The sequence below is a fragment of the Kogia breviceps genome, chromosome 4 (genome assembly GCF_026419965.1).
Source record: "Kogia breviceps isolate mKogBre1 chromosome 4, mKogBre1 haplotype 1, whole genome shotgun sequence".
NCBI classification, from domain to species: domain Eukaryota; kingdom Metazoa; phylum Chordata; class Mammalia; order Artiodactyla; family Physeteridae; genus Kogia; species Kogia breviceps.
Window position 1 is genome coordinate 108,620,705 of NC_081313.1, and position 13,253 is coordinate 108,633,957.

Consider the following 13,253-nt stretch of genomic DNA (forward strand, 5'->3'; position numbering starts at 1 on the left):
TTCTCATTTTTTGCACTCCATCCCAAGGTAGGTGGAGTGACTTCTCTGATTGGTAAATCTGTGAAGAATAACCACTAATGCAAATTCTCAGCTCTGCTGTTCTTCCTCTTAGAAGCCCTCAGGAGGCTCACTTCCCCTGCTAACCCACCCAATCCCTTTACCTATCCAAGGTTAAATCTACTTAATTGTAGGTTAAGTATTAGCAAGGACACATGGTTACAGACATAGAGCCACATCCTCCAACCTCATCTCTAACAATAATGAAGATGTAATCAGAATGTTGGCCTCTATATTTACTCTTCGTTTTATTTTCTCAATTTGTCCAAAACTCAGGCAAGGAAGAGGGGTGCTATTTATTTGGGGTCCTCTTGGGAACCTCAATGAAAGATGTTTCATATCTTCCAAAGAGAAATGCTACATTAGGATTTCAAAAGAATAAGTAACAAAAACTATTATAGAATCCTAAATACACCTAATAGCTGAATCTTGACAAATAATGTCTTGATGTTAAGAAGGATTCTATCCTGCACTTAGCAAACATGAGCTTTCTCTGATAGCCATCTTCTTTCTCTAAAACATTTATAACCATATTTAATGGAATAAAAGTAACATAAATGACAAAATATATACTATATGCAGAGCTTGCTTAATTATTTCCAACAGGAGGAAAATTCATTCCTTTGTCTTCTGCCTAACCACAGTTAATAGCAAGCAAATATTTGAATGAGACATTTCCTGAACTTTAGAAAAGAAAATCAGTGCAATTCCTTTTTAATATAGCAGATTTTTAATTCACGGCATTACACACCATTGTACAATTATACTCCAATAAAGATGTTAAAAAACAAAAAAACAGTAGTCCCCCAAAACAAGTCTTAATCCTCTGAACTAAATGAATGTGACCTTGTTAGGAAAAAGGGTGTTTGCAGATATAATTAAGTTAAGGATCTAGAGATGAGATCATCCTGGGTTTAGGGTGAGCCCTAAATCCAATGACAGGGATTCTTAGAATAGAAAGGTAGAGGAAGATGTGAGAAAGAAACACAGAGGGGGGACTTCCCTGGTGGTCCAGTGGTAAAGAATCTGCCTTCCAGGGCTTCCCTGGTGGTGCAGTGGTTAAGAGTCCACTTGCCAATGCAGGGGACATTCCAGCCCTGGTCTGGGAAGATCCCACATGCTGCGGAGCAACTAAGCCCATGCGCCACAACTACTGAGCCCACGCGCCACAACTACTGAAGCCTACACACCTAGAGCCTGTGCTCTGCAACAAGAGGAGCCACTGCAATGGGAGGCCTTGCGCACTGCAACAAAGAGTATTCCCCACTCACCGCAACTAGAGAAAGCCTGCATAGCAATGAAGACCCAATACAGCCAAAAATAAATAAATAAAATAAATTTAAAAAAAATAATAATAATAAATAGTTGATTTTTTTTTTAAAAAAGAATCCTCCTTCCAATGCAGGGGACACAGGTTCTATCCCTGGTTGGGGAACTAAGATTCCACATGCCATGGGGCAACTAAGCCTATGTGCCACAACTACTGAGCTTGTGTGCCTCAACTAGAGAGCCTGCATGCCGCAACTACAGATCCCATGCACTCTGGAGCCCACATGCCCTGGAGCCCCCGTGCCACAACTAGAGAGAGAAAATCTGCACACCACAACTAGAGAGAACCCTGGTGTGCCACAATGAAGAGCCTATGCCACAATGAAAGATCCCACATGCCACAAGTAAGACCCAATGCAGCCAAAAAAATAAAGAAAATAAATAAAATAAATAAATATATTTTAAAAAAAGAGACAGAGGGGAGGGCCATGTAAAGATGGAGGCAGAGACTGGAGTGATGCAGCTACAAGCCAAGGAACACCAAGGAATGCCAACAGCTACCAGAAGTCAGGAGAGAGGCATGGAGTGGATTCTCCCTCAGAACCTCCAAAAGGAACCAGCAGTGCTGACACCTTGATTTCTGGCCTCCAGAACTACAAGAAAATAAATTTCTGTTGTTTTAGGCCACCCAGTTTGTGGCACTTAGGTTAGGGCACACCTAAAAAAACAAATGCAACATCTCCCAAGTTATCAAAAAACAAACAAAAAAATTCATGACATTAACAAAAGTTCTGAGAAAGACATTTTGAAGTGGAACATAATTTATTTTCTTTAATAACAAAAATGTGCTCCATAAAAGTTTTATTAAATGACAAAATGCAGTCTACCAAATGCTCTCCTGAATCTGACCTGTACTGTGTGGTCAAATATAATGTGATGTAACAAAATACATTTTAAAAGGATACACTGTTTCTCTCAAGAGTAAGATTCTCATCAATCTCACAGCTGGTGATAGCCTTTGGCTATTTTATTTTTAGGAGCTGCTGATACTGTTCACAGCAGGACAGATACATAATATAAAGAGGAAATAAGAGAAAGAATAGTGACAATGTCTCTTTTATTTTAATTTTATTTTATTGGAGCATAGTTGATTTACAATGTTGTGTTAGTTTCAGGCATACAGCAAAGTTATACAGTTATACATATACATATATTCATTGTTTTTTAGATTCTTTTCTTATATAGGTTATCACAGAATATTAAGTAGAGTTCCCTGTGCTACACAGTAGGTCCTTGTTTATCTATCTTATATGTAGTAGTATATGTATGTTCATCCCGAGCTCCTGATTTATCCCTCCCCACCACATTTCCCCTTTGGTAACCATAGCTTGTATGTGATATCTGTTAGTCTGTTTCTGTTTTGTAAATAAGTTCATTTGCATCATTTTTTAAAATTAGATTCCACATATGAGTGATATCATATGATATTTGTCTTTCTCTGTCTGACTTACTTCACTTAGTATGATCATCTCTAGGTCCAAGCATGTTGCTGCAACTGACATTATTTCATTCTTTTTCATGGCCGAGTAATATTCCATTGTGTATATGTACCACAACCTCTTTATCCATTCCTCTGTGGATGGACATTTAGGTTGCTTCCATGTCTTGGCTATTGTAAATAGTGCTGCAATGAGATCATATGGTTTTTATTACTCAGTTAATTTGGTGTATCACACTAATTGATTTGTGGATATTGAAGAATCCTTGCATCCCTTGGATAAATCCCACTTGATCCTGGTGTATGATCCTTTAATCTATTGTTGGATTCAGTTTCCTAGTATTTTGTTGAGTATTTTTGTGCCTATGTTCATCAGTGATATTGGCCTATAATTTTCTTTTTTTTTGTGGTATCTTTGTCCGGTTTTGGTATCAAGGTGATGGTGGCCTCATAGAATGTCATTCTTTCTTTCTCAGATGTTCAGCAATATTAGAAGCAATCATAACACCTCCATAGTCCTGGAATTCTGCTTACCCTTCATATCATCCTATGGCAGTAGCACTTGAAATTACAAAGTCTTGCCTTCAATTGGCATATTTAGTACAAGTGATCCATGGAATGATTTAGCTATTTTGGTACTATTTACCATGGGCTGTGAAAATCCAATTTCTTAATGTTAGCTGGATTCTCCTTGTCTTCATCTTAAACCAGACCAAATAACTAATCTTAGGTCTCCCCCCACCCTACCCCACCCTTCCCTGAGGATCTGTTGCCTACAACCATCCCTGGTAAAAATTTCTCCAAAATTTAATTTCTTGTAACAATATTTAATGGCTACCTCACAGATTTAACTGGTAAAACAGGCAAGAATCAAGAGAACCTATGCAGATAATACCACAGCCAAAAATAAAACCAAAAAGCTAGTCTATTGGGGCACCACTACTGCTGCCACTGAACAAAGGAACTAACTGCAGCTTGCACTGTTGTCATCCCTGGTATTTAATACTGGATCCAGCAGTTGGCAACACAGACACTGTTGTGCCTGCCAACTGGATGCTGCTGCCACTGACACCAGAAAGAAATCTCCACTGTCCTTTTTTCTTTGTGTCATTAGTTTCAAATTCAAAATCCCAGATGAGCCCATCTGATTGGCAAAGCCTAAGTCAAGGGCTTACATCCCAGCTAGCAGAGGAGCTAGAATACTAGATGTCTTTTCATTTCAACTTCTCTTTTGGGGACAAGGAATCCCTTAAATTCAAGGCGGTTTCGAATGGTGGACATCAGTAATTACTAGTGTTCATTATACATATAATTTCTCAGTAAATGCCGTAGGATGTAATAGATGTACACAGAGTTGTTTGGTTTTTATCAATAGTATATTTAATATATACAGCAGCATACTGCCTGCCTCTCATAGCAGACAATAAATAGAAATTGCTGTTAATACTATCATAAAACTGTCATAATTACTATCATAATCATGGTCATCATTATTTAAAAATATCAGGCTAAAAAAATATATATATCAGGCTACAGGAATCAATGAATAAGGATTAGATGAGATAACTAAAGTCTTGAGAACATTGTAGAGACCAATGACAAAGAAGCCCAGATAAGCCCTCCTGATGCTGTGACACTACATAAGACCCTCCAGAAATTAGGTGTGACCAAGGGATGGAAGAGAGAAACTCTAAACTGACTAAAAATATGAATTTTTCATCATGATGGATCAGAGACTCAAAAGAGAAAGTAAGTTGTTATAGAAGATCAAAAGGAGGTATATTTTTGCATACTACATTGTAAGCTGATTATTTGTACACACTACATCTTTTCCCAGGTACTCTGTACCAGTCAAGCAAGATGCCTGTATTGACCCCTTCAGGAAAACTTCAGAGGACCTGCCACACCCACTGGCCCTTTTTATAAGATTCTTTGAGTTCTTTACACACTGGCTACCATGGATACAAGATTGGCTCACCATAGTGAAAGCTGATAAGCCATTTATAGGCTATTTTGCAGCTTATGAGGGGATCTGGCCCCAAGTTTATACCTTAGGAGTCCTTGTCTTCTCTTAGGAAGTATGAACTCAAGTCACAAAGAGATAAAGAAGCAATTGGTCTTAATGGCAGGAGGAGAGAAAGTAGGCGAGTCAACATAATGGCAGTGGAGTAAACTGATTAATGGCTATATATCTTCCTCCCATACTAGTATGTACTCACCTTTGCAATGTGACTTTTCTGCTTCTCCCTTGTATAAGTGAGGTCTGTTTCTCCAAATCCTTGAATCTAGGCTGGCCTTTTAACTTGTTTTGACCAGTGGGTTGTGGGGGAAGTGATGTTATTTGAGTTCTGAAGCCTAAGCCTCAAGGGGCCTTGCAGCATCTGTTTCACCCTCTTAAAATGCTGCCTTGAGAACATTATGCTGTGAAGAAACTTCGGATGAAAGACAACATGGAAAAAGACCAAGCCATTCCAGTTTTCCCAGCTGAATCCATTCCATCCAACCTACATGAGCGAGCCCAGGTAAGATCAGCAGAACAGCCCAACCAACACAAAAAATCATGATGAATAATAAATTGTACTTGTTTTAAGCTAAGTTTGAGATTGTTTATTACCATGTGACCACCATGTAAGCTGGTCTAGCCTACAGGAGAATAAGGAGCCATATAGAGGAGACTCAAAGGACCCCAGCTGACTACCAGCACCTACTGTGAGGCATCTGAGTGGGATCATCTTATACCTTCCAACCTTAAACAAAGCACAGCAACATGACTAGGCAAAAAGCAGCAGACTGCCAAGTTGGTCCATAGAATCTTGAGAAATAATAAATCCTGACTGCACTTTCTTATGCAATTTACCCATGGGCAAATGCTGCCAGCTTTACCTTCAAAATGCATGCTGAATCTGATCACTTCTCATCAGCTGCATCACTATCATACGGGACCAAGCTATAGTCATCTCTTGCATGGATTATAAAATGATCTCCTGACAAGTCTTTTTGGAGTGATTAAAATATTCTATATCTTGATTGTGGTGATGGATACATGATGTACATTTGTCAAAAGTCATCAAGCTGCGCACTTTTAAACAGGTAGAGTTTACAGTATTTAAATTATAAATCAATAATCTTGACCTTTAAAAAAGTAACATGAAGCCATCCAAGCTTTCAGGTCATTTTCAAACAGAGTACAATAAATCCATGTTAAAGCAACTGCATTTTTCTAGGACAAATGCAAATACTCTTAAGTATGGAACAAAGAGAAGAAATCAGGCTATAAAAACATCAGAATTTACTCTGAATAAACAAATGCATGTACAAGTCACACTACTTCAGAGAAGCTTATAGAACTGGATATCATTATAATAAATATGCTCAGGAAGAAAACTTAATGAGCTATTATAGGCAAAAATCTCTTTATTAAATTATCCTGTATATCATAGAAGGCAAAGCAAGAAGCAATTACTATCGTCAGCTGGTGCTTTTAAATAGTTTGCTTCATAGATGGATGAAAGGATTGATATACAGAGAACTGATATCAACTCTTGGCATACTTGCAGTACATATTTGAAAAAGGCTTAACCACTTTTTGTTCTTTTTCCTTACAGTTTTACTGAAATATAATTGATGTACCCACTATATGTTTAAAGTGTACAGCATAATGATTTGACTTACATGCATCATGAAATGATTACTGCAATAAGTTTAGTGAACATCCATCATATTATATAGATATAAAATTAGAGGAATAGAAAAAAAATTTTTTCTTGTGATCATAAGATTTACCCTCAACAACTTTCATATATAACATAAAGCAGTGTTGATTTATCATGTTGTATATCACATCCCTAGTATTTATTTGTCTTGTACTTGGAAGTTTGTACCTTTGATTGCCTTCATCCAATTCTCCCTCCCCCCACATCCCGCTTCTGCTAACCACAAATCTGATTGCTTTTTCCATGGGTTTGTTTTTGAAGTATAATTGACCTGTAACACTTTGTTACTTCCTGTTACACAACATAATGATTCAATACTTCTGTACATTTCAAAATGATCACAATAAGTCTAGTCACGATCTGTCAACATAGAAAGATACTACATAGTTATTGGCTATATTACTTACCCTGTACATTTCGTACCCCTGAGGCATTTATTTTACAACTGGAAATCTGTACTTCTTATCTCCCTCACCTATTTCTTTCCTCCCACCACCCTCATCCCCTCTGGCAACCACCTGAATGTATCTCTAATTCTGTTTCTGTTTTGTTTGTTCATTTGTGGTTTTTATAGAGTCCACATATAAGTGAAATCAGATATTATTTGTCTTTCTCTGTCTTACTCAATCACTTAGCATAATATACTCTAGGTACATCCATGTTGTCACAACTGGCAAGATATTATTCTTTTTTTGGCTGAGAAATATTCCATTGTGTGTATATATACCACATCTTCTTTATCCATTCATTTATCAGTGAGCACTTAGGTTGCTTCCATATCTTGTCTATTTTAAATAATGCTACAGTGAACATAGGGGTACCTATATCTTTTCAAATTAGTGTTTTTGTTTTCTTCAGATAAATACCCAGAAGTGGAATTGCTGGATCCTATGGTAGTTCTACTTCTGATTTTTTTTTTTTTTTTTTGGCCATGCTTCATGGCATGAGGGATCTTAGTTCCCCAATCAGGGATTGAACCCATGCCCCCTGCAGTGGAGCACAGAGTCTTAACCACTGGACCCTCCAGGGAAGTCCCCTACTTTAAATTTTTTGAGGACTGTCCATACTGTTATCCACAGTTGCTGCACCAATTTACATTTCCACCATCAGAGGACCAGGGATATCTTTTCTGTACATGCTCACCAACACATTATTTGTTGTATTTTTTATAATAGCCATTCTGACAGGTATGAGGTGATACTTCGTTGTAGTTTTGGTTTGCTTTTTCCTGATCATGAGTGATGTTGAGCATCTTTTCATGTGCCTGTTGACCATCTCTATGTCTTCTTTGGGAAGATGTCTACTCAGGTCCTCTGCCCATTTTTTAATCAGATAGTTTGTTTGTTTGTTTGATGTTGAGTTGTATGAGTTCTCTGTATATTTTGGATATTAACCCCTTGTCAAATATATGGCTTGCAAATCTCTTCCCCTGGTCAGTAGGCAGCCTTTTCATTTTGTTTTAGCTGTGCAAAAACTTTTTAGTTGGATGTAGTCACATTTGTTTATTTTTGCTTCTGTTTCCCTTGCCTGAGGAGACAGATCCCAAAAAATATTACTAAGACCAGTGTCAAAGAGCTTAGTGCCTATGTTTTCTTCTAGAAATTTTATGATTTCAGGTTTTACCTTTAAGTCTCTAATCCATTTTGAGTTTATTTTGGGGCATGGTGTGAGAGAGTAGTCCAGTTTGATTCTTTTGCATGGAGATGTCCAATTGGAAAAATTGAAGTGACCATTTATTGAAGAAGCTGTCTTTTCTCCATTGTATATTCTTGCCTTCTTTGTCATAGATTAGTTGTCCATAAAGTGTGAATTCATTTCCGGGCTCTCTATTCTGTTCCATTGATCTATGTGTCTGTTTTTGTGCTGGTACCGTACTGTTTTGATTACTGTAGCTTTGTAGTATAGTGTGAAATCAGGGAGCATGAGACCTCTGAAGCTTTGTTCTTCTTTCTCAAGTTGCTTTGACTATTCAAGGTCTTTTCTGTTTCCAAAATATTTTAGAATTATTTGTTCTTGTTCTGTGAAAAATGTAATTGGTATTTTGAAAGAGATTGCATTGAATCTGTAGATTGCCTTGAGTAGTATGGTCATTTTAATAATATTAATTCTTCCAATTCGTGAACACGGTATATCTTTCCATTTGTTTGTGTCATCTTCAATTTCTTTCATCAGTGCCTTATAGTTTCCAAGTAGAGATATTTTATCTCTTTAGTTAGATTTACTCCTAGGTATTTTATTCTTTTTGATACAGTGGGATTGTTTTCTTAATTTTCTTTGTGATAGTTCATTGTTAGTATATAGAAACCCAACAGGTTTCTATGTATTAATTTTGTATCCTGCAACATTATGAGTTGTAGTAGTTTTTTGGTGGCATCTTTAGGATTCCCTGTGTATAGTATCATCTTTTCTGCAAAAAATGACACTTTAACATTTTCCTTTCAAATTTAGATTCCTTTTATTATTTTTTCTTGTATGATTGCTATGGCTAGGACTTCCAATAGTATGTTGTAAAAGTGGCAAGAGTGGATATCCTTGTCTTGTTCCTAATCTTAGAGGAAAAGCTTTCAGGTTTTCACTATTCACTATGATGTTAGCTGTGGGTTTGTCATATATGGCCTATGTTATGTCAAGAAATATTCCCTCCATAACCACTTTGTTGAGAGTCTTTATCATAAATAGATCTTGAAATCTGTCAAAAAGTTTTTCTGTATCTATTGAGATGATTATATGATTTTTATTCTTCTACTTGTTAATGTGGTATATCACATTGATCGATTTGTGGGTATTGAACTATCCTTGCATCTCTTGGAAAATCCCACTTGATCATGGTGTATGATCTATCCTTTTAATGTATTGCTGAATTTGTTTTGCAATTACTTTGTTAAGGATTTTTACATTTATGTTCACTAATGATATTGTCCTGTAATTTGGTGATGTCTTTCTGTGGTATTGGTATCAGGGTGAGGCTGGCCTCATAAAATGAGTTCAGAAGCATTTCTTCCTCTGCAATTTTTTGGAATATTTTGAGAAGGATAAGCATTAACTTGTCTCAAAATATTTGATAGAATTCACCTGTGAAGCCATCTAATTCTACACTTTTGTTTGTTGGGAGTATTTTTATTACTGATTCAATTTCATTATTGCTAATTGGTTTGTTCATGTATTCTATTTCTTCCTGGTTCAGTCTTAAAAGATTATACATTTCTAGGAATTTGTCCATTTCTTCTAGGTTGTCCATTTTATTGGTGTATAATTGTTCATAGTAATCTCTTATAATCCTTTGTATTTCTGTGATATTGGTTGTAACTTTTCCTTTTTCATTTCTTATTTTATTGATTCAGGCCCTCTTTCTTTCTTTCTTTCTTTTTTTTTTTTTTTTTGATGAGTCTGGCTGAAGGTTGTCAATTTTGTTTATCTTTTCAAAGGACCAGTTCTATGGTTTGTTTTTTTTAAAATATCTTTATTGAAGTATAATTGCTTTACAATGGTACGTTAGTTTCTGCTTTATAACAAAGTGAATCAACTATACATATACATATATCCCCATATCTCCTCCCTCTTGCATCTCCCTCCCACAGTCCCTATCCCACCCCTCTAGGTGTTTCTATGGTTTTTTACATCTCTATTTCATTTATGATTTTATTTATTGTTTCTTTCCTTGCACTAACTTTGGGTTTTATTTAATTTTTTTTTCTACAGTAAGTCCCCTACATATGAAACTTCAAGTTGCAGACTTTCAAAGATGCGAACGTGCATTCACATGTCCAATCATGTAAGTTAGTTCACACGTCTGGTGTACTTTGTCACATGCATGCATCCTCTACAAGTGGTTGTGCTTTTGTGTACTTTAGTATACAGGACTTTATAGAGTACAGTAGTACAATATCTTTATTTCAAGCCCAGGATGTCTGGAAGCAAGAGTAAAAGCAGCAATGATGTAGCTGGTACTGTACTGTGCTTTTCACAGTACTGTACTATAAGATTAATTTTAAAAAATTTTTTGAGTTCGTTTGTTATGTGTTATTTGTGTGAAAAGTATTATAAACCTATTACAGTACAGTACTATATAGCCTATTGTGTTAGTTGGGTACCTAGGCTAATTTTGTTGGACTTACAAACAAATTAGACTCACGAACACACTCTCGGAACAGAACTCGTTCGTGTGTAGGGGACTTATTGTAGTTCCTTTAAGTGTAGGGTTAGGTTGTTTATTTGAGATTTCTCTTGTTTCCTCAGGTAGACTTGTATCACTATAAACTTCTCTCTTAAAACTGCTCTTGCTGCATCCCATAGATTTGGATCATTGTGTTTTCATTTATCTCCAGGTATTTGTTTACTTCTTCTTTCATTTTTTTCAGTAATCTATTGGTTGTTTAGTAGCATATCATTTAGTCTGCACATGTTAGTGTTTTTTCTTTCTTTTCTTTTCTTTTTTTTTTTTGGCCACACAGCTTGTGGGATCTTAGTTCCCCAACCAGGGATCAAACCCAGGCCCTCAGCAGTGAGAGCGCAGAGTCCTAACCATTTTACTGCCTGGGAATTCCCTACCGTTCTTTTCTTGTATTTGCATTGTGGCTGGAAAAGATGCTTGATATGATTTCAGCCTTCTTAAAGTTTACTGAGACTTGTTTTGTGGCCTAGCATATGATCTGTCCTGGAGAATGTTCCATGTATGCTTTAAAAGAATGCATATACTGCTGCTTTTGGACAGAATGTTCTGTATATATCCATTAAGTTCATCTCATCTAATATGTCATTTAAGGACAGTATTTCCTTATTGATTTTCTGTCTAGATGATTTGTCCATTCATGTAAGTGGGGTGTTAAAGTACCCTACTATTATTGTGTTAGTGTCAATTTCTCCCTTTATGTCTGTTAATATTTGCATTATGTATTTAAGTGCTCTGATGTTGGGTGAGTATATATTTACAATTTTTTTTGAAAGATTAAAATAGTCACTTGGAAATAAAGTGGGGGAGGGCACACAGAAATAGGTTGAGAACACAATGGTTGGAGAGGGAGGAGCTGTAAATACAGCAACCTACACACACACATCTCAGAGGAACAGGCTCCCGCACACATGGACTTCATAATACCAGATGGTCTATTTGTTCACAATATTAAGGGCATCTAGAATTAGCTACAGTAAGGGATAAAAAATTGTCTGAAGAATGGGCACAGAAAGACTACATCCGAAGATGACCTGTCACTTGGGAGGGTGGAGCTGCTGGACCTTCCTTTTGACCACTGTCTTGCAAAAAGTGCAGAAGGAGGAGGGGTGGCTTTAGTCATCTGCCATCATTCCTTTCACTGGGTCCTTTTGCCTTGTCTCATCCAGCTATCTCTTCATCTCTTCTTCCATCCTTTGAATGTTGTCCATAGTCAGGTCAACCCACTTATTGAGCCAACAGAACACCTGCCTGTGGAAGTTTGTAAACAGACACCTCTCTTACTTATGTATAAAGTTTTCCACTTTGTTCTGCAGGTCGCACCACTTGAACTTGACAGTAACCATTTTGTATGTATGAATGTATGGGTAGTCTTTCTGATTTACAAGTTCTTGCTTCCAGTTGGGGCTCAAGGGTTCTCAGACTGTTTTGATAGATTTAAATTTTGCTGGGTCTTCCTCTACCTTGAAATCCTTGCTAAGTACTTGGTTTTAATCTGCAGTTTCTATGTATATGGCTTCCACATGTTTCCATGCCTCAGGTTCCAGTTTATGCACATTCTCCTGGGTGCCAAGATATGGTTTTTGCCAGGTTTCAATTTTAATCAGAAAGTCTTCTTTCATGTACTCATTTGTAATAACAGTTCAGCAATAAGGGTAGGAGGGTAGGCATTCCATGCTTTTTCATGTATATTCATGGCCCCCTCTGGGGCCAGCATTCAAACAAACATGGGCACTTTGCTCTGTAAGCAGTAGATCTTGTGTGTTTACTGGCCTTTCTCACTGTCCTTCTCAAGGGCTCATTTACCAGGACCTCTATGCCTTTACCATCACAGGTTTCACTTTTGTTGACCTCAACCACAGAATACAGCTACCCCACTTGATACTCTTCCACAGCCACAGGTAAGATGACTTGATACTCCTTGAGCAGCACCATGTTGCTTCACGGCTAGGCAGCTGCCCACTGCCCACCCAGTCTCCTGCCTGCTTCCCAGTGGCCACTCTCCCCATGGCCTGGCCCAGTCTGGCTGCCTGTGTACCTTCCTTGTGGTCTGCTCTGTCCCTGCCACTCTTGCTGCAATCACTGGTTGGCTTCTGCAATCACAGTCTCACTGCCTCCTATGCCACTGCTAGTGCTGCCCAGAGCTACAGTTCTGCCTACAATTATTATATCTTCTTCTTGGATTGACACTTGATCATTATGTGGTATCCTTCTTTGTCTCTTGTCACAGTCTCTTTAAAATAGATTTTAAGTCTATTTTGTCTGATATAAATATCACTACCCCAGCTTTCTTTTCATTTCCATTTACGTGGAAAGCCTTTTCCCAATCTCTCACTTGCAGTCTGTGTACGTCTTTAGATCTGAAATGAGTCTCTTGTAAGGAGCATATATATGGGTCTTGTTTTTGTATCATTCACCACTCTATGTCTTTTGATTGGAGCACTTAGTTCCTTTACATTTAAAGTAATTGCTTTGTACTTATTGCCACTCTGTTAATTGTTTGGGGGTTATTTTTGTACTTCTTTTTTGTTCCTTTCTTCTTCTTTTG

General features: G+C 37.2%; 1 pseudogene; it reads right to left on the bottom strand.

The window, feature by feature from the left end:
• Positions 1 to 11,820: 11,820 nt before the first annotated feature.
• On the bottom strand, positions 11,821 to 12,640 carry LOC131755354 (phosphatidylinositol transfer protein alpha isoform pseudogene; annotated as a pseudogene).
• Between the last annotated feature and the right edge of the window lie 613 nt (positions 12,641 to 13,253).